The 27,221-nt window shown below is 39.3% G+C and overlaps 1 protein-coding gene and 1 non-coding gene across 2 annotated transcripts in view; both read left to right on the forward strand.

The window, feature by feature from the left end:
- The window catches only part of LHFPL6 (LHFPL tetraspan subfamily member 6), a 263,948-nt gene that overhangs the window by 147,143 nt on the left and 89,584 nt on the right, over positions 1-27,221 (forward strand). The gene's annotated exons all lie outside the window — the stretch shown is intronic.
- On the forward strand, positions 8,749-8,850 carry LOC117098681. The gene has a single exon (XR_004443536.1). It is a non-coding gene; the product is annotated as a small nucleolar RNA U13 (small nucleolar RNA).

Raw genomic sequence — 27,221 nt, forward strand, 5'->3', positions numbered from 1 at the left:
CTGCAGATTATCCCCAGGAAGATGTGGCTCAGATTGGTTAATAGGCACTTTTAAGAAACTGACACTTGTCTAGCTATGAGTCCAAATAAGTTAGCAATGACTGTTGCCCGCAGGAAGATTGTGTCCTTCTCTTGCTTGCTACTAGATTGTTTCTATTTCCTTGTTAACCACTCTGAGCAACACATTCCAGCTCTTATCACTTCCAGCCTCTGGCAGTCAAAAATCTAAGAGTCCTGTTTAGATGATGATGATATGGATTTCAAGTAAATGTATGTGTTTCCATATTCGTAACATAGTTCATCCGAAATTTAATCAAATTTCTGATTTTTTAATTTGTTTCTTATGTTATTTGTTCATTTAAACAACATAGGCTGTGTGACTTTAATGTGGTTAGAAAAAACAACTTCTCTTTCGCTGCTGTCTCACGTGGTAATCTTATTTGCCTCTGAGGACTGGAGCAGACGAAGTAATCGCTTCACAGCATTTGATAAATACATTGCATTGACTGTGAGAAGCAACAAGAGACTTGAAAGCCTTATTCCCTAGTGAAATAAAATCAGGTTATGGTCCTCATAAGCCATTTCTCTTCCTTAGGCTTCTGAGCGGGAGTCACTGGTGCTGTGCTAAGCATGTCTGCTCTCTCTAGAACTAATGAAACTCTTGGCAGTTTGGAATTAAGGTCATTATTTTCGACAAAATGGAAAATGGGATTTGGTATTCAAATGATTTAGGTATTTTTATGCTAAAAATATTGATGGTATGTGGAAGCAAAGCCACACCCTTTCTCCTTTGATGGGAGCAGTGTATATCTTTATATTCCATTATTTCAGAGCATGCTGTAAAATTTCAACTTTTTCACTCCTTGTGTTCTTCAGTGTCTAACGCAGTTCGCAGCTCAGGGTGAAGGGCTGCCACCGCCCCAGCTGTAGCTGCTTTAGGGAGAGTGTTCTGTGTGCTCTGGGTGCCCAGGACATTTTGTTAAATGATTTAAACATGAAACAGCTGAAACCACTTGACTTGGTTTTTTGGGCGGAGTGGGGGGCTTCTAAACAACAAAACTAACTTTCTCACTGTTCTGGAGACTGGGAAGCCCATGACCCATGTCCAAGCAGATTTAGTGTCTGGTGAGGGCCCATTTTCTGATTCAAAGATGGCTTCTTCTCCCTGTCCCCTCACAGGGTGGAAGGGCACTTGACTTTTATTGACAGAATCTCTCGGGAAGGGGAACATCACACACTGGGGCCTATCATGGGGAGGGGGGAGGAGGGAGGGATTGCATTGGGGAGTTATACATGATATAAACGTTATGCACATGTACCCTAGAACTTAAAGTATAATTAAAAAAAAAAAAAAAGTGAAGGACACTCTACAGTCTACAATAATATAGTAACAACATTTATTTTTCCAGATGAGTTTAAAATGTCAGCAATTATGTGCATTGTGACCTGTTGGATGAAAATATTGTATCTCCGCTCCTTAAACGTATCAGTAGGAAGACAAAAGTGATAATTTGTGTAATAATAAATTCATTCTGCCCACAAAAGGCAGCTCTTTAAAGCACTAATGATAATTCAGTGGTACTAAAATGGAATTACTGAAAGACCTAAGTACCAAAACTGAATCCAGCTCTTACCCAGGCATCCTTTGATTGCAACTCTTAAGGAAATGTTAGAGAGAAGAAATTGGAGTGTCACTGACCCAGAAGATCAAACGGTGTTGGATTGTATTTTAAAGTATTCACTACAGGTTTTGATCATCTTAGTTTCATTTTTCTGGATTATTAACCCGTCCCATAGAAATATAGTACTTTATAATGAGACAAATTAGAAGATTATACTGATAGTTTGAGATCTAATATTCCTTAAATTCTCCATTTTTCTTGAGAATCAGAAATCAGCTCTTGATTATCCCCAGGGATGAAGGGAAACTGGGTTGGACCGTCCAAAGCAATCAATAATTCTGAAATCAATTGCATTTGCCTAGGGAATGCAATAAAAGAACTCAATTGAAGTGTATCTTAGGAAGTCCATGTATATACTCAAAACCCCTGGGCCTGACCTTGACTTTGGCCTTATCCCATTGCTCTTAGGTGGCTGATGGGCTAGAACTGTGTTGAAGAGAACGTTAGATTCTTCTTTTCCTTAACCATATCACACACGACTTGCTTGTTGAATTCATTCTCCAGTCATGATACACATTGCAGTAATTTGTCTGTCTTGTTCAACTCACACCCATGCTGTTGAGTTAAAGAACGAATGAATGGACTACCTGCCCAGGGAAGGCAAGGGAGTTAGTCATGAGGTAGAAGTAGAAACACTCCCTTACTAATGATGTGGCCTGATTTTCACTTAGCTGCTGCTTCTATCAGTCTGGATTCCTTAGCTGGGGTACTAATACTTGCCTTGCCAGTGTTGAATATTTTAATGAAATTTAAGTGAGATAATCAAGGTAAGTTTTTTTTTTCTTTTAATTTAAACATTATAAAAAACATGATACACAAAGTATTTTATTTGCTTTTTGAGATTAAGGGTTCTCTATTTTTAGGCAAAAGATACTGCATGAGTTAAATGCCATCATTATATACTTCAAGGCTACTCATAATGGAAATACTGCATAAACCTAAAATTGATATAGCTTCATTCGTCCTTCTTAATTTGCCTGATGCTACCTTTTATTTTTTTTGCTCTAATGTAAATTCAGTGAAACGTTGCTTAGATATTTTATTTGAGTAAACTAGGCTTCTTTTAAGCCATAACTGCGATGCCATCACTTAAATGTAGTTCTTCAAGTAAAGCCAGTGAAAATGTATTATATTAGGTGGAAGAATGACCTCAACTCTCAGGGTAAGGCCAAAAAAAGAACAGCCTTGTGTATTCTTCTGCCTGGTATATGCAGGTGAGTGAAGTCAGCAGGCTTCTCTCTATCCCAAGTGTTCATAAAAAGCTTTTGAAAGGTTAGGATTCCAGGGAGGCCTCTTTGTTCCTGGCATCTCAGTTTATTCCAGGCTGCTTCTGGCACAAGTAGCAACAAGGTCACTATCTCTGGGGAAGGAAACTGAGACAGATGGACAAAACCGGAGGATGGTACAGAACTATAGAGAACAGAGCCAGCTAAGCAAGAGAAGAGCATTATAAAGGGAAATGCCTTTATAGGATGCCCTGTTTTTAAACGGAGTGGCTGTCCCAGTAATACTATCAATGGATATGTCTGTTTTTCACATCTAAATTTATGCATTGGCCATTATTCTTGCGGCTCTTCCTTTAGCTTGAATTACAGTCTTCAGCATCTTAATTGCGGTGCTTGAATGAGGCAGCAGAAGAGGAATGTGTGTGAGACACCCGGTGTCTGGGTATCATCATAATGAGCCTAGCAGAGCCCTGCACAAAGTCCTCCAGTCACCCCACACTCCATGTGAGACAGCACTGGGATCTGTGAAGAAAGGGAGGAGCGTCTCCCTACTGCTCCACTTTACATTTTTAAGGCATTATCATAACATAGGAAATTGTAGTTTTACATTTGCATTCACCAAAATGTATGACCCTCCTCTCCTCCCTTTGTCAGAAGTTTCTAAGTTGAAGGCTGTTATTTCTGAATTTAGTGATTTGTATCAAAACCTGGGCTAACTGGCTTAGTATGTAAGAGTTTCTCTTTGAAGGGCAAACATTTCAAATATTAAGTCCTCCTAGTACTCCATAATCTGGACTGGCTGAAGATTGTTTTTCAGTGCCATGTGCTATGTTGATTTTCTTTTTCTGTGAAGCCTTGTCTGGATTAAACCTGTGTCCTGTGGATTGCTTCACTTCCCTCTGCAGCCCAGTGGGGAGTGGGACCAGCTGGTGTAATTCTGTTGACCTCATTTAAACTCTCTGTTATATACTCGTTTTTTTTTTTTTTTTTAAACCTTGATGTATCTTTACATAACAAATTGTCTATAGAAAGTTTTTGTTCCTTTAAAGTGTGGGGTTCCTCTTGGGGCTTCATGAAGATCATATTCATTCAGTTCATGGCCCTGGTCCAAAAATAGTTTTTAAGCTCATCTTATGTACATGCATTCGGACACACACGCACACACACACATATTTCCTGTAGTTTTACACTTCTGCTTCCTATAGTTTTATTGCTATGCTTAGATGGGATTTTTCTCACAATATTTAACAGGAATTACTTGAATATATACTAGAATCTTTAGATCTTTAGGAATATTAGTAAAGGATGTAACTTGATAATGCTTTAAAAAAGACCAGGAAAGGAGAATCTATTTGACTCAACCTACTTTATGAGACTTATTAAAAAGAAAATATTAACAGTAGAGACATATGCTGATAGGACAGGTAAGGAATTAAACTATCATTATAAGACCATGCGTTGTTATAAACAGCTTTTTATGTACTTTGTAAATGTACTAGTTTTATCTTCTGAATAACATACATTTGAGTTCAAAACAAGCTCATTTAATAGCCTACAATAGTGCAAGTTTGATTTAGAAACAGTTCTCTTTCTTTGGCTAGGTTATGTAATAGGTTGGCTACAAGCCAATTGTTTCTCAGAAAAGGTTAACAATGATTATAAACCCCGATCTTCTTAAATCACAAAGCATATTCCCAGCTTGGAAATAAATTTACTTATAATAAAATCATAATGCCAGCTGATGTTTTCCTTTACCCATTGTTAATCACCCAATATCTTAGTTGCTGCAGAATAAAACAAAAGTTCAGGTTTTCTTGTTTTTATCAGAAATATAAACAAACTTAATAATATCTTCCACTGACTCTGTAAACTATATTTAATCACACCTCTCCCCCTTTCTAAATAAATAAGCAAACAAAATGGATCTCATGACTGGGAGAAAAACCTGACAAGTTTGCATTTTAGCTTCAGTGCACATTTCATGGGCAATCATAAGCCAGCAACTGGTGTTTACAATCCAGCTATCTTCCGGAGAGTAGAAATAAACTATTACCTAGTATTAGTGTGTTAGAATAAAACTCTTCATGGTAAATTTGTGGTAATTGAGGGTCCTAATATGTGATATCAGCTTTTGTTTTATTATTTTGACTTCTATTGTGACATTAGTCACATTTTTCTTTCCAGGTCAGGGTCCCTACTGCTCAGTTACTGTATGTTTATAGTCTAATTTAATTTTATAATTGAGCTAAGTAAGATACGGTATGGGAAAATTTTACAGATCACAAAATGGCCTATAGTAACATTAGCTGGAGCCATATGAGATGACTGATATTTGACTGTTCTTGACCTACAGAAATGGTATTCACTTAGTTCAGACCTACCAAAACCCCACTATTTAATCGTTCCAATCAAGAAGCCACCCACTTAGCACACCTGGGTGAACCAACAGCACCCACTGAGTGCAGGCAAAATCAGCTTGAAGTTCTTAGAATCTAAGCATGGATAGAGAGAGACGCAGACATCTCTTTATATAGCCATTTCTAGGTAGACACCTCACACCCACACACCCACATACACATAGGTATTGTTTTAAGTCTTTTAAATGGATAGCTTTCTAAAATGAATTAGTGCTTTTATAACTCATTAAACTGACTAAACCAAACAAAATAGGAACTTTCTGAATGAATGAGACATCAGAATGAACATCAACTCTTCTACTATGAATGCAGTACCATGATGCCAGCGGGACCTATTGAGTTATATTAGTTCTCACTGCAGTATCCCCAGACTTGTGCTTTTTAAGCTTTTGTCAGTTTTAACAGATTTTCTATTTTGTCTACTGTTGTATCTCTGCTCTCATAGAACCTATAACAAGTACTAACTTCGTTTATTTATGGCTTCTAACATTCTTTGGATTTAGAAAACAGGTCTAAGATATTAGAAAATATTATAAACTTTATAATATTATTTTTAGGTAAAGCATAAAAGCAAATAATCTGTAAAATTGATGGTGTATGAGTTTCTCCTCCAAGACAGAGCCAAGAGTTTTATGACTTGACTTTTGTGACTTGACTAAGTGATTCTCCGTTGTGTTCCAAATATGAGATTGTCAGATGAGTATTTGTGGATACAGGAGATGTTATAAGAAGCAGCCAGGGAAGGTAAATCTGATGCAGAGCTGTGGAAATTAGCAAACTATTCAATCTTAGTTTTAAATTCCTTTTTTTTTTTTTTTTTTTTTGCTACTTTCAGAATCATTGAACTCTTAACCATTAACCTTGGAGGGACTTCGCAACTGAGTCACAGATATTGTGACTTTAAATCTTTAGGTTAATAGCACTCACTTTTCAGTGTGGGCTCCAGTGGTATCCACAATATTGAAATCTTAATTGCTTAGATGATTTGGCTCAGTCTGTATGTCTTTCTTATGTTCTGTTCTGAAAACAAGTTCCATCATATAAATTAAAGGTAAGACAGTCTGTTGTGTAAATTTAGGCTCATTTTAAATCCCAAACTTTAAACCGAATGTTAACTATTTCACAGTTAAAATATTTTTCAAATGACAAAATTGTAAATCTAGTTCTGTAAATAATATTGTGGGAAAACCACAGCAATTGCAATGTTGGAAAATACTTTTCCTATCAATACTACTTTTTCGTATTTTCTTAGTTCATATCCATTCACACCCTTTACCAGGACAAAGTGGCACATTTTTTATTATAATGCTAACCCTTTATAACCATATAAGTAAAAATTACTTTATTAATTTATCAGATTTAGAATTAGGTGTTAATGTGTTTGGTACATTAGTGTCTTAAGTACATTTTACACATATGTGTTTAGTGCATATTTCAAGTAACGGTCGTGAAATGTAGTGAGGAATATCACTGATCATTCAGAACAGAGGGTCAGTTTACAGTTGACGTGGACGTTGGTATCTGTGAGTGCTGGAGGCCAGTGCAGCGGAGGTGCAGTGGAAAAGCTTCCCCGGCTTGTGAGGCAAGTAGCACCTCCCTTGCCCTATTAAAGTTGCAGGCTAGGAATAAGTTTCCATTTGTGCATTGACATGGTTGAGGCAGTTTTAGAAGGTCTGACAGCACTGGGATTAGCTCCCCAGATCAGATGACTTCTAATCCATCTGCTCACATTGTTTTGCCAGCTTTCAATTGGCCAGGTTTCCCAGTAAGTTCTTTTCACTGCAAATCTAATCCCCTTTACAAAGTAGAGTATTACTTTTAGTTTTGTCCTGAAATAAGCACATTAAGTAATTCATTGTAGTCTTCCAGTAAATGGTTCCTGTTGTACGCATTTTAAATATTTCCAAATGATCTTGTTAGATTAACATCAGTAAATTAAAAGTGTATTTCACCTGTCTGAATTTAACCAAAAGTTCTGTTAAAAAGAATTATAGCCATGTGATTTCTGTTAATGAGGCTTTTCCATATTTAAATCTAGAACTAACACCAGACCTGATCATAGCAATTTTGTACATTAAGTTGTACATCGTTTACAGAAAATGAAAGTAGAGATACAAGAACGATGAATTTCTGTTGCACCTAATGTCTGCTCTTTTCATAATTACATAATTTAGCCAATGCACCAGATTCTTTAGATAACCTTGTTCCCACCTCTTTAAGGAATCCTTCTCTATTTTGCAAACTTCCCCACTTTCCTACCTGATGAATAAATGTGCAGTACAGACAAAACTTCTGCCTAGAAGCAGGTCGTGTTCCATAATGTATTTGTTTGGACCTCAGAATATTATATTATGATAGGTAGGATCTGAGGCCAATAGGCAAGAGCATATTTAACACAAAATGTACCCTGAATAACAGTGCTATCAAACTGAGTCATCTTGGAGCACATTATTTCTATGAAAAGTGAGGCTTCCAAAAATTTAAATGCAAGTAACAAATCTGCTCTCACTGAAACTCTGTAGCTTTGAGATCTGTGCCTTCCCACCACCCCTGAGAACTGGGAGGAGACTCCCACAGTTCTGAACATGTGATTGATTTGGCCTGGTGCCTGGCTACAATTAAGGAGATTAGGAGTTTGGGAAGAGGGTAGCACAAATATTCTGGGTCAAGGAATTAGAATGAAGATGGGAGGACTATGTGAAGGGTCTGGATGAGGAAAGAGGAATGGAAGAACATCCCCAGATGAATTCCCTCCTTTTTCCTTATGGTTTCTCCTTATCCTTCCTCTTTCTCACTTTCCAGACTTTTCAAAATTATCAATAATTGATGAAGGGTGGAGAAGAGCAATGGCTCAAATACTATACTAGGTCGGGGATGGATCTCCCTCTTCTTGCATCCCTCCCTGTTCCTCTCTTGCTCTGTGAGAACTCAACCCTTGAGTGACCTTGGTGCCACTGAGAAGTAGATAGTTGAGGCTGAGCCCTGGGTGCAGAATATACTCCATGTGTTGTTGAAGAGGCCTGAAGTCCAGTAGCAACAGGTGAGGGAAAGGGGATTCCTCTTTCAGCCTCTCTGGGCTTGCAGGTCTTACCAGTTAGATGTGTGATAGTACTGCTTTTCATTTAGTACACACAGTATCTTTCATGGAGTACTCTGCAACTCAGGAATTCCAGGTCTGATCTTACCTATGGGGTAGAGTTTAATGAATCTGATGAAAAATTGGCAGTTCAACCAGGGTCCTCTTAAACACTTGATTCCTAAGTTAGATATATCAATTTAAAAAAATGTAGTGAAGTATATGCATTATGAACAGTAAGAGAAAGTTTTTTAAAAGTTTATAACATTTTCACTTATAATTTCATCTGTTTTTGGATAGAGAGTCTGCACTGTACTAAATGGGCACACTCAAATTCAGCGCATATTGATCCTTTTGTGGTTCATAAGTGTAATGATTTAGTTTCACAGTAATGTGTGAGATGTGCCTCCTTCAGCCTTATTAGGATGTTGGCACATTACCCATCTGATATAAAAAAAATCAGTACATATTTAACTCTGTGTTCCTATACAAGGCCAACTTAGATTTGTGGTTTGAAAGGATTTGGGCTCTAATTTGTTCATTTAATAGTCTGTGGCTAATTAACTGAGTTGGTTAGAATTCAGCTCTAGGGAGCTTAAGGTCAAGGGCTCAATTTCCCTGTGGACCAGTTTATCTATTCTGTTTCATGGTCATTGATTACACTCCTAATCCCTATTCAGGTGACTTACAAAGTTATGTTATTGATTATGACGGATTGGATATGGACAAATTAAAGCAAAACCTTTACCAGAGCAAATTTATTGCATATAGTTGACAGGTCGAAATGGCATGCCACTTAGTATCGTGAAGTTTGCTATTGGATGGGACCTAAATGAAAATACCGGCTTTGCCACTTAACTAGAGGGCAATATGGTTTACTTTCCTAAATCTTAGTTTCTCTATCTACACAATGAAGATGGTATCAGCCTCATAGGGAAGCCTTGAGGATCACTGAGGTCCTCAGATACAGTGTTAGTTGTGGTACACAGTTGGGACATGATCTTTGTTTACACTGGCCCAGTTCTCTCAGGGTATACTGTCCCATGCTGCATGTCCTAGGGCCTCTGCTTCCTCTGTGCTCTGCAGATGGTATCTGCTTAACTTCTGCACCCACCATAGTTCATCAATAGCTCTCTCCAGCTATACATCAGGAGAGCTTGAGAACTTGCCTGTGAGAACAGTTTGTTCAGTGATTTCTCCTATTTCATAGCACCTTTCAACTGAATGGTTCTGAGTGATAGGAGTTACAGTGCGTAGGAGAGGATGGGAGTCTCATAGAAACATACACAAAAGAGAAGTAGGCCTACTCTGTTGGAGGAGATTACATAGATGGGCTTCAGGCTGTATCTGAATCTTCATGTTTCTTCCACTTTATCAGGGCCTTCCAGTGAGTTCTCATGCTAAAGTCGTTTTCAAGTTTGTGCTCCTAACTACCCTGCTCATTTCCTCGTTTGTAAATTTTTTCGTCTCCCAGGAGAGGGCTAGAAAGTAATAGGTATCATAAAGAAGACTTGGCATACAAATTATAAATAAGATCAATAAAAATATGATGGAATGATGCTTTTTAATTCTCCTTCTAAGATTATTAGCTCTTTTTTGTGGAGAGAAAGATGCAAATGTGATGCTAATTATGAAGATCCATCTGTTACACTTAAAGTACCACAGGAAAAAAAGCCTAAATTTAAAGCTCTTCTATAGTACTTTGCAACCTTTGAAGACTCATTTTGGAGAGGCTGTTTCCATTTCAAATAAACTTTGATGTCCTCTAAGGCAGAATATCTACCTGAAAGACTCTGAGTTGCTATTTGAAGAGGCCAGTTTATTCTGATGTACCACTATTTTTTGTTTGTTTTATTCTGCTGTACCAAATATGTAGTTAATGGACAACTGAATAATTATTTGGAAAGAATTGTTAAATAAATGATGAAAAGCAGACATTAGGTAACTACCAACCCCTGAGTACTTACTCAGCTCAGAATTTGTTTCTTTTAATACCCTTCCTGGGCAGGGATTCCAAAGTGTACTTTAATAAATGTCTATTGAAATCTGTTCTATACTAAGACTGAGCATTCTCCTGGTAATTTGGGTCAGGTCCAATTTAGGAGCTGGGTGAGAAATTCATCTGACCTCTCTCATCCTGTGTTTTTTAATTTGTAAAACTGGAAAAGTTATTTTCAATAAATCTTCACAAAGTCCCAAGTTAAAGAACCTAAGTATTGTTAAAGCCCCAAATTCATGTTCTTTCCATTGTGTGATGTGATGTCATATGGCATTTATAAGTTTTCTAAGTTTGTAAGATTTATAAGTTATCAAGGTAAAGGGACTGAGTCCATTTCATGCTGCTATAATAGAGTACCACAGAATGGGTAATTAATAAACAATAGAAGTTTGCTGAGCTTATGGTTCTGGAGGTTGGGAAGTTCAGGATCAAGGGGACGTGTCTGGTGAGGACCTTCTTGCTGCATGATAATAAGACTGAAAGCATCACATGGTGACAGTATGCACAAGAGTTAGCAGGAGAGGACCGAATTCACTCCTGCGATAATGACAAACTCACTCCTGAGGTAATGCCGTTAGTACATTTAATAAGGGCATCCCTGCCCCTGTGGCTTTGCTGGACTCAGTCCACCCAGCAGGTCTCACAGGTTAGTCTTGTGCCTGCAGTTTTTCCAGGCTGGAGTTGCACACTGGTGACTCTGTGGTTCATGGTCTCAGGGGCCACACCACTCCCATGGCTCCACTAGGCATTGCTCCAGCAGGGACTCTCTCCAGTGGTTCCACCCCTGTGACAAGTCTTGGCCTGAACCCCCAGGCTGTCTGTAACATCCTTTGATACCTAGATGGAGGCTGCCATGGCCCCACAACTCTTGCATTCTGTGTGCCTTCAGAATTAGCACCATATGGATGTTACCAAGATTTATAGCTTGTACCTTGTGGTGTGGCAGGTGAAGCCACACCTCAGCTCACTTGAACCATGGCCAGAGCATGCTGAGGGATGCTGTCCCAGAATTCCAGGAGTGGAGTCGCAAGGCAGTGTAGGGCAGCGAATGTTGAAGTCTTGAAGGCGCCTCTCTGGAAACGTTGCCCTTGAGGTTCTAGCTTGCCTTGAAGATCTCTGAAATGCCTTCAGGGTCATTGTCCTATAGTCTTGATAGAACCTGGCTTCCTTCTCTCCATGTGAATTTGTTTAGCAAACGTCTCTTGGTCACACCTTTAGTTTTCTCTCCCGAACAAACTTTTTTATTCTTTATATGTTCAGGCTGATCGTTTTCCAAATCTTGGCATTCTACTTTCCTTTTAATTATAAATCCCATTTTTACGTCATTTCTCTCTTCCTTCATTTTACTGTAAGTATCTAAAAGAAGCCATGCGCAGCTTGAACACTTTGCTGCTTAGATATTTCTTCTGCCAGATATCCTAGTTCCTCACTCTTAAGTCCTGCCTTCCACAAAGTTCTAGGACCTGGACATAATTCCATGAAGTTCTTTACAACTGTATAACTAGGATAAAGGATGGCCTTTATTCCACTTTCCAATGCTCCTTGACTTATGATGTGTTTACATTTTGATAAACCCATTGTATGTTGAAAATACAGTAAGTCAAAAATACATTTAACACACCAAACCTACTGAACATCATAGCTTAGGATAGCCTACCATAAACATGCCCAGAATGCTCACATTAGCCTATAGACAAAAGCCTATTGTATAATCAAGTATGGAATATCTCATGTAATTTATTAAATACTATATTGAAAGTGAAAAACAGAATGGTTGTATGGGTACTGAAAGAACCATTTCTATTGAACACATATTACTTTCACACCATCATAAAGTAAAAAAATTGTTTAAGTTGGGGACCATCTATATCTGTTTCTCATGTCTATTTGATACTATATCAGAATGGCACTTACACTCCGTATTTCTACCAACATTCTGACCATGACGAGTTAAGTAATCCCTAGGAAGATTTAGGTTGTCTGTACAGCTCTTGTCTTCTTCTGAACCCTCACCAGAATTGCCCTTACCACTCCATTTATAGCAATCCAGGCTTTTACTAGCCTGCTGCTCCAAATTTTTCCAGCCTATATCCATTACTCAATTCTAAAGCTGCCTCCACTTTTCAGGTATTTGTTATAGCAACAACCCCATTCTGTGTACCAATTTTCTGCCTTAGTCTGCTTTATGCTGCTATATCACAACACCAGAGATTTGGGAGTTTATAAAGAAATGAAATTTATTCTGCTCATGGTCTGGTGGCTAGGTATTCCAAGACTGAGGGACTGCATCTTGTGAGGGTCTTCTTGCTGTGTCATCCCATGGCAAGAAAGCAGGAGGGCAAAAGAGTGCACATGAGAGACACAGGAAGAAAAGGGGACAGAACTCATCCTTTTCTCATGAACCAACTCCAGCAATAAATAACCAATGCCCATGTTAATTAATTACTCCCATAATAACATCATGAATGCATTTATGAGGACAGAACTCTTGTGACCTAATCACCTCTTAAAGGTGCCACTTCTAGACACCATTGCCTTGGGGATTCAGTTTCCAACACATGAACTTTGGAGGATGCATTGAAGCCACAGCAGGGACTAATGGAAGACACTAGATATTTTCAACTCTCTGAAAAAGGAGAGAGAGAGAGACAGAGAGAACAAACAAGCTTCACTTAGCTCAGGAACTGAGCCATGAGGGCCGGCTCTGATTGAGGACAGTAGTATTTGAAATGATCCCTGAGTTGTTCTCACCATAAAAGCCAGGGATGGAATTTTAAGAAGGAGATTGTTCTCAATAGTGCCAAATGCTGCAGAGAAGTCCAAAAGAGGGAGAACAAAGACAAGGCAAATATTCACAGTGCAAAAAAACAGAATAGAATTACAGAGCCCGAAGAACTTCTGAGATCTTCATTAATATAATACACATACCAGAAAACTAAGATCAAGAAAGAGAGACACTTAAGCAGAGCTACATAGCTAATCAGCAGTCGTTCCCAGATCGGTTCTGTCTCCTGATTCCCATCCTGTGCCCTATCTTTTCATGCCCTCCCTTCCCCTTGTAGCTAGTTAATGCCCATACAGACCCTCTAGCACTTTCCAAAGTTTTGATTGTAATGATATTTTAAATGTGAACGTCAGTCTCACCAGAAAGTTTTTCCACACATGGAAACTTATTTGGGGCAATATAAGTGTTAAACATATTCTTCTTAAGGTTTGCTCAAGAGCTTCTTATACTGAAAAACTTACACATCATCTCTTAAAAGCTAAGAATATGTACCCTGATAATAAATAAAGGGAATTTGTGATATGACATTTATAATAATTTAACAGAATACTTTTTGACATATTCAAATTTTTCAATTTTCTAATTTTTTTTTTAAAAAGACTCAGTTCTTTCACATGACCATACAAGACTATTTGATATGTAGAGACACCTAAAGAAGTTTTAGCCAGCCAGGGGTGGTGGCTCATGCCTGTAATCCCAGCCTGAGGCAGGCGGACCACCTGAGGTCAGGAGTTCAAGACTAGCCTGGCCAACATGGTGAAACCCGGTCTCTACTAAAAATACAAAATTAGCCGGGCACGGTGGCACATGCCTGTAATCCCAGCTACTTGGGAGGCTGAGGCAGGAGAATTGCTTGAACTGGGGAGGTGGAGGTCACCATTGCACTCCAGCCTGGGCAAGAAGAGTGAAACTCTGTCTCAAAAAAAAAAAAAAAAAAAAAAATCTTTAGTCCAGGTGCAGTGCAGTGGCTGGCTTACAGCTTTAATCCCAGCTCTTTGGGAAGCTGAGTCAGGCAGATTGCTCGAGCCCAGGAGTTCAAAACCAGACTGAGACACATGCTGAAATCCTATCTCTACAAAAAATACAGTAATTAGCTGGGCATGGTGGCATGTGCCTATAGTCCTAGCTACTTGGGAGGCTGAGATGGGAGGATCACTTGAGCCCAGGAGGTCAAGGCTGCAGGGGGCCATAATCATACCTCTGCACCCCAGTCTGGGTGACAGTGAGACCCTGTCTCAAAGTAATAATAATAAAGTATTTTGTTTTTTTTTTTTTTTCAGGAATTCTGAATTTAATTGATGAGAAATTGAAGCAATATATCAGGAAGGCAGTAGACTTTTGCCTCCATTTTCCTCCATAGTGGTCCTATAAATTGCTGCCTCAGCCATATTTTAAATCCTATGGCTAGGTTAGTTTAGGTGTTTTGTTCAGTATTTTTCACTTCCTGATCAACTAATAGCCTAGTAAACAATGCATTTAACAAAGCAGGGACCTGGTGCAGTGGCTCACACCTGTAATACCAACACTTTGGGAGGGAGAGGCAAGGAGGATCATTTGGCCCAGGAGTTTAAGGCCAACCTGAGCAACAGAGAGATCCTTTCTCCAAAAAAACAACAAACAAAAACAAAAACAAAATTAAATTAGTTGGCATGGTGGCACCTGCCTGTGGTCCCAGCTACTCGGGAGGCTTGTATTAGTCCATTTTCATGCTGCTGATGAAGACATACCTGAGTCTGGGTATTTTACAAAAGAACGAGGTTATTGGACTTAGAGTTTCACATGGCTGAGGAGGCCTCACAATCATGGTAGAAGGTAAAAGGCACATCTCACATGGCAGTACACAAGAGAAGAGAGCTTGTGCAAAGAAACTCCCATTTTTTAAAACCATCAGACCTCGTGAGACTCATCCACTATCATGAGAACAGCACAGGAAAGACCCACCCCTGTAATTCAATCATCTCCCACCAGATTCCTCCCACAACACATGGGAATTGTGGGAGTTAAAATTCAACATGAGATTTGGGTGGGGACACAGCCAAATCATATCAAGGCTAAAGCAGGAGGATTGCTTGAGCCCAGGAGGTCAAGGCTGTAGTGAGCCATGAGTGCACCTCTGCACTTCAGTCTGAGTGACAGAGCAAGACCCTGTCTCAAAAATGACAGCAGTAACAACTAAAACAAGGCAGGTATCAATCTCCAAGAAAGGGTCTATCTGTGTAACTGGAGATTGTAAATAAAGTCAAAGAAAGAGCCTATGTATTTGCTCTCTGTTTTCTGTTTGTTTATGTGCACTTGTATATACATTTGTATATAAAGACTCGTGTCTCACTTTGTTGCTCAGGCGGGTCTTGAACTCTCCGCCTCAAGCAATCCTCCCACTTTGGCCTCCTAGAGGGCTTAAATTACAGGCATAAGCCACCACACCTGACGGGCTCACTGATTTTTAAACAGAGTATAGACCACACCAAAGCTCTGGGCTCTGAGCCAACCCAGAGTAACACTATGGAGTTGACTAAATTTGTCTTTAAATTTATACCCACCATCTTCACCCAGTCATTATACTTACCTCTTCCTTAGGAAATGTGATATATTATTGCAGTCGCCCCAGATAACTCTCTAAGATATCTTCTGCTCATCTGAGCTACAGGTTCTATGATCTCTCTCTCAGTGTCCTTTTAAGCCATGATGAGACTTCTTCCTCTAATACATACTTTGCCGTTCAGGCTGTGTATTAACTGATTAAACTTAAAAACAGTTACTTAATGAGGTTGGACTAGAGAAGACTGTAGCCACTATTACTGCATTAGTTCATTTTCACACTGCTGTAAAGAAATACCTAAGACTGGGTAATTTATAAAGAAAAGAGGTTTAATTGACTCACAGTTCTACAGACTGTACAGGAAGCATAGCAGCTTTTACTTCTGCAGAGGCCTCAGGGAGCTTTTAATCATGGTAGAAGGTAAAGGGGGAGTGAGGGAGGCACTTCACATGCCAGAGAAGGAGAGAGAGAGAGAGAGCAGGGAGGTGCTACAGGCTTTTAAACAACCAGCTCTCATGAGAACAGCACCAACGGGGATTGTTAAACCATTCATGAGAAACTGCCCCCATGATCCAATCGCCTCCCACCAGGCCCCATCTCCAACATTGGGATTTATAATTTGACATGATATTTGGGCAGGGACAAAGATCCAAACCATATTATTATACCCTAGACCCCTCCAAATCTTATGTCCCCCTCATATTGCAAAATACAATCATGCCTTCCCAACAGTCCCCCAAAGCCTTAACGCATTCCAGCATTAACTCAAAAATCCAAAGTCTAAAGTTGCATCTGAGACAAGGCTAGTCCCTTCCTACTATTAGCCTGTAAAATCAAAACAAGTTAGTTACTCTGAAGATACAATGCAGATATAGGCATTGGGTATATTCTGAAAAGGAGAAATTGGCCAAAAGAAGGGGGCTACAGGCAAGTCCAGGACCCAGCAGAGCAATCATTATCTCTTAAAGTTCCAAAATAATCTCCTTTGACTGCATGCCTCACATCCAGGGCACACTGGTGCAAGGAGTGGGCTCCCAAAGCCCTGGGCCATTCCATCCCTGAGGGTTTGCAGGGTTCAGCCCCCTTGGCTGCACTCAAGGACTGCCATTGAGTGCTTGTGGCTTTTCCAGGCACATGGTGCAAGCTGTTGTTGGATCTAACATTCTGGGGTCAGGAGGATGATGGCCCTCTTTTCACAGCTCCACTAGGCAGTGCCCCAGTGGGGACTCTGTGTGGGGCTCCAACCCTATATTTTGCCTCTGCACTGCCCTAGTAGAGGTTCTGCACGAGGGCTCTGTCCCTGCAGCAGGCTTCTACCTGGACATCCAGGCTTTTCTGTACATCCTCTGAAATCTAGGTAGAGGCCCCCAAACCGCAACTCTTGTACTCTGCATACCTTCAGATTTAATATCATATGGAAGTTGCCAAGGATTAAGGCTTTCATCCTCAGAAACTGTGGCCTGAGCTTTACCTGGGCCCCTTTGAACTACGGCTGGAGCTGAAACGGCTGGGATGCAGGAAGCAGGGTTCTGAGTCTGCAGAGGGCAGTGGGGCCCAGGGCCTGGCCCAATAAACCATTCTTCCCTCCTTGGCCCCTGGGCCTGTGATGGGAGGGGCTTCCCTGAAGGTCTCTGAAATGCCTTCAAGGCCTTTATCTCATTGTCTTGGATATTAGCACTTGGCTCCTCTTTACATATGCAAATTTATGCAGCCTGGTTAAATTCCTCCCCTGAAAATGGGCTTTTCTTTTCTACCATATGGCCAGGATGCAAATTTTCCAAACTTTTATGCTCTGTTTCCCTTTTAAATATAAGTTCCAATTTCAGTTCATTTATTTACTTATGTATATGACCATAGGTGGTCAGAAGCAACAAAGTCACATCTTGAATGCTTTGCTGCTTAGAAATTTCTTCCACCGTATACCCTAAATTATCAATCTCGAGTTCAAAATTCCACTGATCTTTAGAGCAGGGGCACAATGCAGCCAGGCTGTTTGCTAAAGCATAGCAAAAGTGACCTTTACTCCAGTTTCCAGTAAGTTCCTCATTTCCATCTGAGATCTCCTCAGCCTGGACCTCACTGTCTATGTCACTATCAGAATTTTGGTCACAACAATTTAACAAGTCTCTAGGAAATTCCAAACCTTTTTTCATTTTTCTGTCTCCTTTTGGGTATCCCAGATGGTTCTAGCCTCTGCCTGTTACCTAGTTCCACACTTTTAAGTATCTTTATAGCAATGTCCCTTTTCTGGGTACAAATTTTTATATTAGTTAATTCTTGCACTGCTGTAAAGAAATACATGAGACTTGATAATTTATTAAGGAAAAATATTTAATTGGTTCATCGTTCTTCAGGTTGTGCAGAAAGCATAGAAATTTCTGCTTCTAGGAAGTCCTCAGGGAACTTTGAATCCTGGTGAAGGCAAATAGGGAGAAATGCACTTCCCATAGCCAGAGCAAGAGGAAAAGAGGAAGTGGGGAGGTGCTGCATACTTTTAAACAACCAGATCTCATGAGAACTCACTCACTATCATGAGTACAGCACCAAGGGCGATGGTGTTAACAATTTGTGAGAAACTGCCCACGTCATCCAATCACCTTCCACCAGGCCCCAACACCAGCACTGGAGATTACAATTCGACGTGATATTTGGGCAGGGAGACAGATCCAAACCATATTCATTACCCATTATAATGATGTCTAAGAAAAGCAGGATTAAATGGAGAGTTAGAATCTAGAATTACAGTAATAACAACAATACTATTAATATGATTAAAAAAGCACAGCAGCTTACATGTTTTCAGCACTTACCATCTACCAGAATATGTAAGCCTTTTTATATTAAAATAAGTCTGTAAAGTTTCTCACCTTTTGAATGAGGAGAGGTCTAGGCAGGTTATAAAATATATCTGAGGATTTAGAGCTGTGGATTTTATCACAGGTCTGTTGAGTTCCAGTGGCTTAACTACTGTGCAATCAAGTGGTTGGGTGGACCCAACATGTAGGTCACTCTTAGGATCCACATACACCTCCCATTGTTGGGGCCATAGCTGTATTTAATAGCTATTATTAGGCACACACTGGGATGTTGAAAAGTCACACTAACTCAGGAAATTACAGTGATCATCATGATACTGATGTGAACCTGCAACAGGTATGACCACACAAACCATAACATCGCTGTGCTTTATAATACATAATTTTAGAGAACAATGATTTAATATTTGTTGATAACCTGCAGATGAGGGGAAAAGTTGTTTTATAAGGTAGTATAGTTTATAAGTATTGGTAGGAACTAGTCGGTTAAAAACTTTTGACCAGGTGGGCAAGGGCTGTGGAGAAATATGTGTATCAAGAATTGCCATCAGAGCGGGAAGAAAGGAAGGGATTGAATAAAAATGAATAGGGCAATGAAAAGGGAAGAGATGTTTCTCTAGACTAAAGCTGTTGTCATGTATGATATAATTCAGTTATTCATTTGTTTGTTACTTTTTATTTAAGCAAACTATACTCATTTAAAAAATTTTAACAGGACATCAAAAATAAAAATTATATTACTCATAATTTCACAACTTTACTGATATCATTAACATTGAAGTACATCTTTCTTCAGCTATTTTTCTCTGCATATTTTATTTTGGGATCTTTTTGCATGTACTCCTCTAGAATGTTCACTGGCTGCACACGATTTTCTTATATTACTGGTTTTCAAATGATTTGGCCTCAGGACCCCTTTACATGCTTAACAATTGCTAAGGACTCCAGAGGATTCTGGTTTATACGATTGATATTTACCTTAGTAAAAATTAAAACTGAGAAAAGCTTAACATATTTATATAGTTATTAATTTAAAAATAATATTAAAACCTAATACATGTTAATATAAATAAATATATTTTCCAGAACAAAAGAATAGTTAAGAGTGACATTGTTTTCCAATTTTTTGTGAGCATCACTTCTTTAGTGACTGGTTTAATAGAAAATAGCTAAGTTCTCATATGTGTACATACGACCTGTTTCAATATGTTGTTTTGATTGAAAATATGAAGAAAATATAGGTTCATACAAATATGTAGTTATTAAAGTGGCATTTTAATAGCATTTTGAGATAATTTTGAATATTCTTTGATGCCACACCAAAACTTGACAGGTAGTTGTTTCTAAAGGTTGGTTGAAATGTGGAATCCATGAGTTCTTCGTATTTTGCTGTCTATGTATTTTTATATATATATATATATATATATATTAAATCCACCATCCTGTCTTGCATTTTGAATGGAGACTTTACCCATGCATAATTCTGTAACATTGTACACTAGTCATTTGGAAAATAACATTCTGAGTTACATTCAACTTCTACATGTTGATACATTTAACTTCATAATATATAAAATATCATATAATGACCTCATCTAAAGGTCTTTAAGTACTGAGGAGCTTCCAAGCATACTGTGACAGAAACAAATCTTCCAAAATTCTTATATTTGCTTGAAAGCTCAAATTTTACCACTGGCAACAAACAACTGGCAATGTGGATTCACTTTCCTCTTGGATAAAACGTTCGCCCATTGCTCAAGTCTGGACAACAATACTTTGTCCTTTGTTGTTTCAAGTGAAGTATTTTCATTAAAAAAAGGTTAATTTGGCTAAAAACCCAAAAACTCATTACACAAGTGCTTTATCTCAAGATAGCCATCATCTTTCTATGTGAGTATTTCTCATTTTGTCACAGAATATTAACAAGATATGTACTCAGAGGTTGGTTTACTTCTTTGTCAAGGATATTCTTTTTTTTTTTTTTTTTTTTTTTGAGACGGAGTCTTGCTCTGTCGCCCAGGCTGGAGTGCAGTGGCCGGATCTCGGCTCACTGCAAGCTCCGCCTCCCAGGTTTACGCCATTCTCCTGCCTCAGCCTCCCGAGTAGCTGGGACTACAGGCGTCCGTCACCTCGCCCGGCTAGTTTTTTGCACTTTTTAGTAGAGACGGGGTTTCACCGTGTTAGCCAGGATGGTCTCGATCTCCTGACCTCGTGATCCGCCCGTCTCGGCCTCCCAAAGTGCTGGGATTACCGGCTTGAGCCACCGCGCCCGGCCTGTCAAGGATATTCTTAAATAACATTGGCATTTTTTGATTGCAAGCGTGGAGGTGAAGTCTACATGGCCAGGAGTAGTACAGTTTGGTGCTGCAACCTTGACTCATGCTAAGGGCCATTTGGGCCATCAGTGAGGATGTCAGCTTGGTGAAAATGGGTAGTAACATTGCAATGTTACTATGAAAGCAAGTTTAAAAACAATTTAACCTGGCACCAAAATCATTGACATGTTTATAGCAATTTGACCACTATATAATATGCAAAGGAAAAAATGAAATTGGAATCACTCATGTTACAAATGCTTGATAGAGAAACAGCATCAGAGCAGAAAACGTGGATTCTGGAGTTAGAATTCTGCTGCCTTCTTTGCATGCTTATTAGCTGTATGACTTTGGACGACTCTTTTAATTTCCCATTCTTCATCTGTAAAAGGTCAATAATACATTTTCTTACAAAGATGTTGTAAAGGCAAAACAAGGCTGTGTGGAAAGTGCCTGATATGGTACCCAACATGTAGGTCTTCCCTAACTAGAAGCTATTATATTTTTATTAATGGGAAAAGATCTCCCCAAATCAAGGTCTGGGGCCAAGAGGTCTCTTATCTAGATCCATGCTGCCTCTGAGCATGCAAATCAAAGAATCCATTTGTAGATGTGGTTGCAGGATGTGGAAGAAAAATAGGAATCCAAAAGCCTGATACAAGAGTCTATAAGAGTCATCAAACCAGAAAGAGGGTCACAGATAGCAGGCTCTTTGCTGTCTTCTCCCAGAGACTGCCAAGGAAACAGGAGCAGAAAATCAACGGGTTGAAGGGAGTAGAAGAAACAAATTTCATCCCAAAGGAGGTTCCTGGTGACTGCTGGATTATTCAAACTTCCTGGCTGAGAGAGCTGGTTTACAGGGCCAGGGTGGGATGGATAGGAATTCTTATACTTTCAGACTGAATAAGAATTTTTTTGCCAACATGACAGCTTTGAGCAGCAATCAAGGGCTTCAAATTTCCACAACATCTGAGGTCACTCAATTTATACTTAACTTGCCAGTTTTGTTATTATTTCCAGTGTCATATTGGATTCTTGGCAATAATTGTTTATCATTGAATATCAGATTGACACTAATTCTTTCTCTGGGGTCTTCTCTACAGATCACTGACTTTGAACAGATGTACATGTCCAGCTGTCTGCAACCTTGTCAGGGGTTTCTTCTGGCTTAATTGGTACTTTTTGATATTTATTAAGCACTCCTCAACATGATGAATCATCAAAGGATTATGTGTATAACATGCCCTTTACTTTATATAAAGTGTATTAAAGATAGAATTGTACATGTGCATTTATCATGTAAGTTATAAAGCTCTTGATCCCCCCCGCAAAATGCCAGTCATTTCCAGTACTTAGCTTTGTTAGAATTTTATTTTTTAGTTGATTGGTTGACTTGTTCTCTAGAGTTAAATATACATCATGGTGAGAGTTAGGTGCTATTTAGAAAAAAAAGGATTACTCACCAAATTAGTTGTTTCTTAACAACTTACTGATAGATACTTAATTATCAGAGCCTTATAACAATTTAGAGGTAGGAGAGCTTAGCTGGCCAGCTTAGTTCTCCTAACTCTAAATTTGCATAAGGCTCCAATCTGTTGATTTTAGCATCAGAAAGCAAGATCTAGTAACTGGATAGCTTGAATGGATTTTTGCATATGTATTTCTTAGCCTCATAGGAGGATAACTTGAAAATAATTTATTTTCTGTTTTGGTATTTGTTTTCATATTAACAACATATGTATTCTATATTTCAGCCATAAAATTGGGGTAAAACGAAAATGTTTAGTCATCTGTTCAGTGATAGATTGACTGACTGACTGATTAGTTAATTGATTCAGTGACCATGTGTTGGCTGCTTATTATGTGGCAGGCAGTGTTCTAGGTCTTACAGAAACAGCAATAAATAAAACTGATAAAAATATCTGAATTCGTGGGGCTTAAATTTTGGGAGTGGAGTGGGAGGAGGGAGAAACAAACAATTTTTTTTTAAGTAAATCATTAAGCACATTGAAAGATACCAAGTGCAAAGGAAGGAAAAATTCATACAACCAGGAAAGGAAACAATGACTACCCGGGATGGAGGCGGGTTGCAATTTTAATGGGGCAGTTGAGGAAGACCTAATTGAGAGTGAGATTTGAACAAAGATGACATAGGAGAGGGGGTGCACCCTGCAGAGGAGAGGAGTGTTTCAGGCCAAGGGATGAGCCTGTGCAGAGGCATTGAGGGGAGACAGCAGGGATGGTAGCATGTGTAGAATGTGAGGTCAGAGAGAAGTGAAAAGGGAAGGAACGGACAGAGGGGAAAGCCATTATAAAGTCTGAGCACATGGCCGGGCGCGGTGGCTCACGCCTGTAATCCCAGCACTTTGGGAGGCTGAGGCAGGTGGATCACGACGTCAGGAAATCGAGACCATCCTGGCTAACATGGTGAAACCCCATCTCTACTAAAAATACAAAAAATTAGCCAGGCGTGGTGGCAGGTGCCTGTAGTCCCAGCTACTTGGGAGGCTGAGGCAGGAGAATGGCATGAACCCGGGAGGTGGAGCTTGCAGTGAGTCAAGAGCACACCACTGCACTCCAGCCTGGGTGACAGAGCGAGACTCCGTCTCAAAAAAAAAATAAAAAATAAAAAGTCTGAGCACAGTGTAAAGTGATCTGCCTTATATTTTAATAGAATCACTCTTGCCACTGGGTTAAAAAGACTGTATTGGGTGTGTCTTAAATTATTTGTGCTGTCATAACAAAATACCACAGACTGGTAATTTTGAAATAAAAGACACTTATTTCCTCATAGTTGGAGGCTGGGAAGTCCAAAATCAAGGCGCCAGCAGGTTAGGTGTCTGGTACGGCTCGTTCATCTAGATGTCCTCATGTGGTTCAAGGGACAGAAGGGTAAAAGCGACCCAAGCGGGGTTCCTTCCAGCCCTTTTACAAGGCACTAATCTATTCATGAAGGTGGAGCCCCCTTAACTTAATCATTTCTCAAAAGGTCCCACGTCTTAATAACACCACAATAGAGATTCAATTTCAACACCTGAATTTTGGGGGACACATTCAGACCATAACGGGGTAGGGACAGACACAAGTAAAAAAAATGGGAGGGATTGCAATTAAGCCAGGTGAGAAATAAGGGTGACTTGGGGTGGAGTGATAGCTGGGTGGTGAGAAATGGTTAAATCTTTTAAAATCGAACCAACAGGTTTGCTGACCAATTTGATGTGGAATATGAGATGAAGCCACCCCAAAAATTCTGCAGGGCTTTCGGCTTGTGTAATAAACGATGGGAGTTTAGAGTTTTCATCAACTGAGATGGAGACGACAGTGTATGGGTGGTTTTTTAAGTGGGGGAGTGGTGTTGATCAAGTATTCAGTTTCAGATATGTTAAATTTGAGATTTCAATTAGACATCAAAGTAATGAGAAAAGTTGGAAGGTTGAGAAGAACAATGGATATTTCAGTCTTGGGATTCAGACAAAAGGTATGTGCTGGAAGTATGAGTTTGTAGGTGTTGTGTCCGGAATTGGTTCCCTCCGGTGGATTCTTGGTCTCACTGACTTCAAGAATGAGGCTGCAGACCCTCGCGGTGAGTGTTACAGTTCTTAAAGATGGTGTGTCCGGAGTTTGTTCCTTCAGATGTTCAGATGTTTCTGGAGTTTCTTCCTTCCGGTGGGTTTGTGGTCTTGCCGACTTCAGGAATGAAGCCACAGACCTTTGCAGGGAGTGTTACAGCTTTTAAAGATGGTGTGTCTGGAGTTTGTTCCTTCAGATGTTCAGATGTGTCCAGAGTTGATTCCTTCCCGTGGGTTCATGGTCTTGCTGACTTCAGGAGTGAAGCAGCAGACCTTCGCAGCGAGTGTTATAGCTCTTAAAGGCGGCACGTCCGGAGTTGTTTGTTCCTCCCAGTGGGTTCATGGTCTGGCTGACTCCAGGAGTGAAGCTGCAGACCTTCGCAGTGAGTGTTACAACTCATAAAAGTAGTGTGGACCCAAAGAGTGAGCAGCAGCAAGATTTATTGTGAAGAATGAAAGAACAAAGCTTGAAAAGCGTGGAAGGTGACCCGAGCAGGTTGCCGCTGCTGGCTTGGATGGCCAGCTTTTATTCCCTTATTAGGCCCTGCCCATGTCCTGCTGAGTGGTCCATTTTACAGAGTGCTGATTGGTCTGTTTTTACAGAGTGCTGATTGGTGCATTTACAAACCTTTAGCTAGAAACAGAATGATGATTGGTGCATTTTTACACAGTGCTGATTGGTGCATTTGCAAACCTTTAGCTAGACACAGAGTGCTGATTGGTACATTTTTACAGAGTGCTGATTGGTGCGTTTGCAAACCTTTAGCTAGACACACGGCGCTGATTGGTGCGTTTTCACAGAGTGCTGATTGGTAGATTTACAAACCTTTAGCTAGACGGAAGAGTTCTCCAAGTCCCTACTCAACCCAGGAAGTCTAGCTGGCTTCACCTCTCAATGTCAGCATGTAAATGATGTATTAGATCAGCTTTCCCAGGAAGCAGATACTTGAGATGAAGTTTTGCAGTCAGACATGTATTGGCAAGGACTTTTGAGATCAATAACTGTGAGAAGTAAAGGGAGTAGGAATGGACAGGGGGAAAAGTTGGGCTGCAATAAGATCAGAAATAAATCCTTCCACCAATCTCATGGAGAGCTCTAGAGTTGGAAAAACCTTGCACAATTGTCATAGTTTATACCCCCTACATCAGCCAGTTACTTGACGCCCACACTTGTGACCTTGAGTGAGGCAACTTTCTTCAGCTGAGGGCAGTTGCTTGGTGAAGACAGGGAATAAGTTTTGAGAAATCAACCATTAACATTCTCAGCAGTGGGGGAAATGAGTGCTTTAGTCTTAAAGGGCAGGCATCTGAGTGGTACACCCAGCATACACTGCAGTAGTATTTAAATCCACGAGAAGGATGAGATTACTAAAGAAATGAGTGTGCTTAGACAAGATGCCCAAGGACTGAGCCCTGAGCCCTGTGGCATTATGAAGTTAAGAAGTTGAGGTAATCAGTTGGAAAGGGCAGAGATCTCAGAGAAGGCGTAGTCAGTGTTGCTGAATGATTGCAAGGAGGGTATGATGCCCTACAAGCCAGGGAAAGAAACATGCTTTAAGGAGACAGTGATAACCTATGTCACATGTTGCAGAGAGGTCAAGTGTAATGAAAATTGAGAATTTAAATTTGGATTTAGCAAGATAGAGGAAGTCAGAGTGGTCTTGACAACGACTTGTTTCAGTAGAATAGTAGGAATGAAAACCAGACAGAAACAGGTTCAAAGTAGAATGGGAGAAGAGGATTTGGAGACCATGAGTGTATATATTCTTTCTAGGAGTTTTTCATAAAAAGGATTAGAAAAAATAGTACCAATAATCACATTAAATATAAATGGTCAATATATTGGTATTGGAAAATCAATATCAATAGTCACATTAAATACAAATACAGGCAAAGATTGTCAGATTGTAAAAAAATGTAAGACCTAAGTATATGTTGCCTATAAGAAATGCACTTTAAATTTAAAGGCACAAATAGGGTAAAAATAGAAGGATGGAAAAAGATATACCAGGCTAACATTAATCAAGAGAAGGCTGGAATGGCTATATCAATAGCAGACAAAACAGATTTCAGAGCAAAGATCATTATTAGGAAGATTTCGTAAAGAGATGGGTCAATTCATCAGGATACTTTATAATCCTGAATTTTTATGCACCTATTTATAGAGCTTCAAAATACATGAGACAAAAATTAATGAAACTGCAAGGAAAAATAGAGAAATCAACAGTTATAGTCAGAGATTTCGATATTCTCTCTTGAGAACTGATAGAACAATTAGAAAAAAAACAGTAAGGATATGGACGACTTGAACAACACTGTCAACTTGATCTAATTGACATTTGCACAATAATTCCCAAATAACAGCAGAATACACATTTTTTCAAGCGCAAGAGGAACATATATGATAAAACAGTCTCAGTAAATTTTAAAAGATTCAAGTCATACATGTTGTTTGACCACAATGGAATTAACTTAGAAGTAAGTATTATAAAGATATCTGAAAAGTAGTACATTATTTGGAAATGAAATAAGACAGTTCTAAATAGCCCGTAAGTCAAAGAAGTCAAAAGAGAAATTAGAAAGTATTTTGAATGAAATGAAAATAAAGAGAAATACATCAAAATTTGTGAGATGCTGCTGGAGCAATATTTAGAGGGAAATTTACTCTAAAAGAGTGTTGCTCCATTAGAATACAAGTGTCTCAAGTCAATGACTCCACTTACACTTTAAAAACAAGAAAGAGAAATTCAAAGTAAAGGAAATAAATGTCACAATAGAAGTCAATGACGTAGAAACAG

This window comes from Trachypithecus francoisi, unplaced genomic scaffold (genome assembly GCF_009764315.1).
Source record: "Trachypithecus francoisi isolate TF-2019V2 unplaced genomic scaffold, Tfra_2.0 Contig01461, whole genome shotgun sequence".
Taxonomy (NCBI): domain Eukaryota; kingdom Metazoa; phylum Chordata; class Mammalia; order Primates; family Cercopithecidae; genus Trachypithecus; species Trachypithecus francoisi.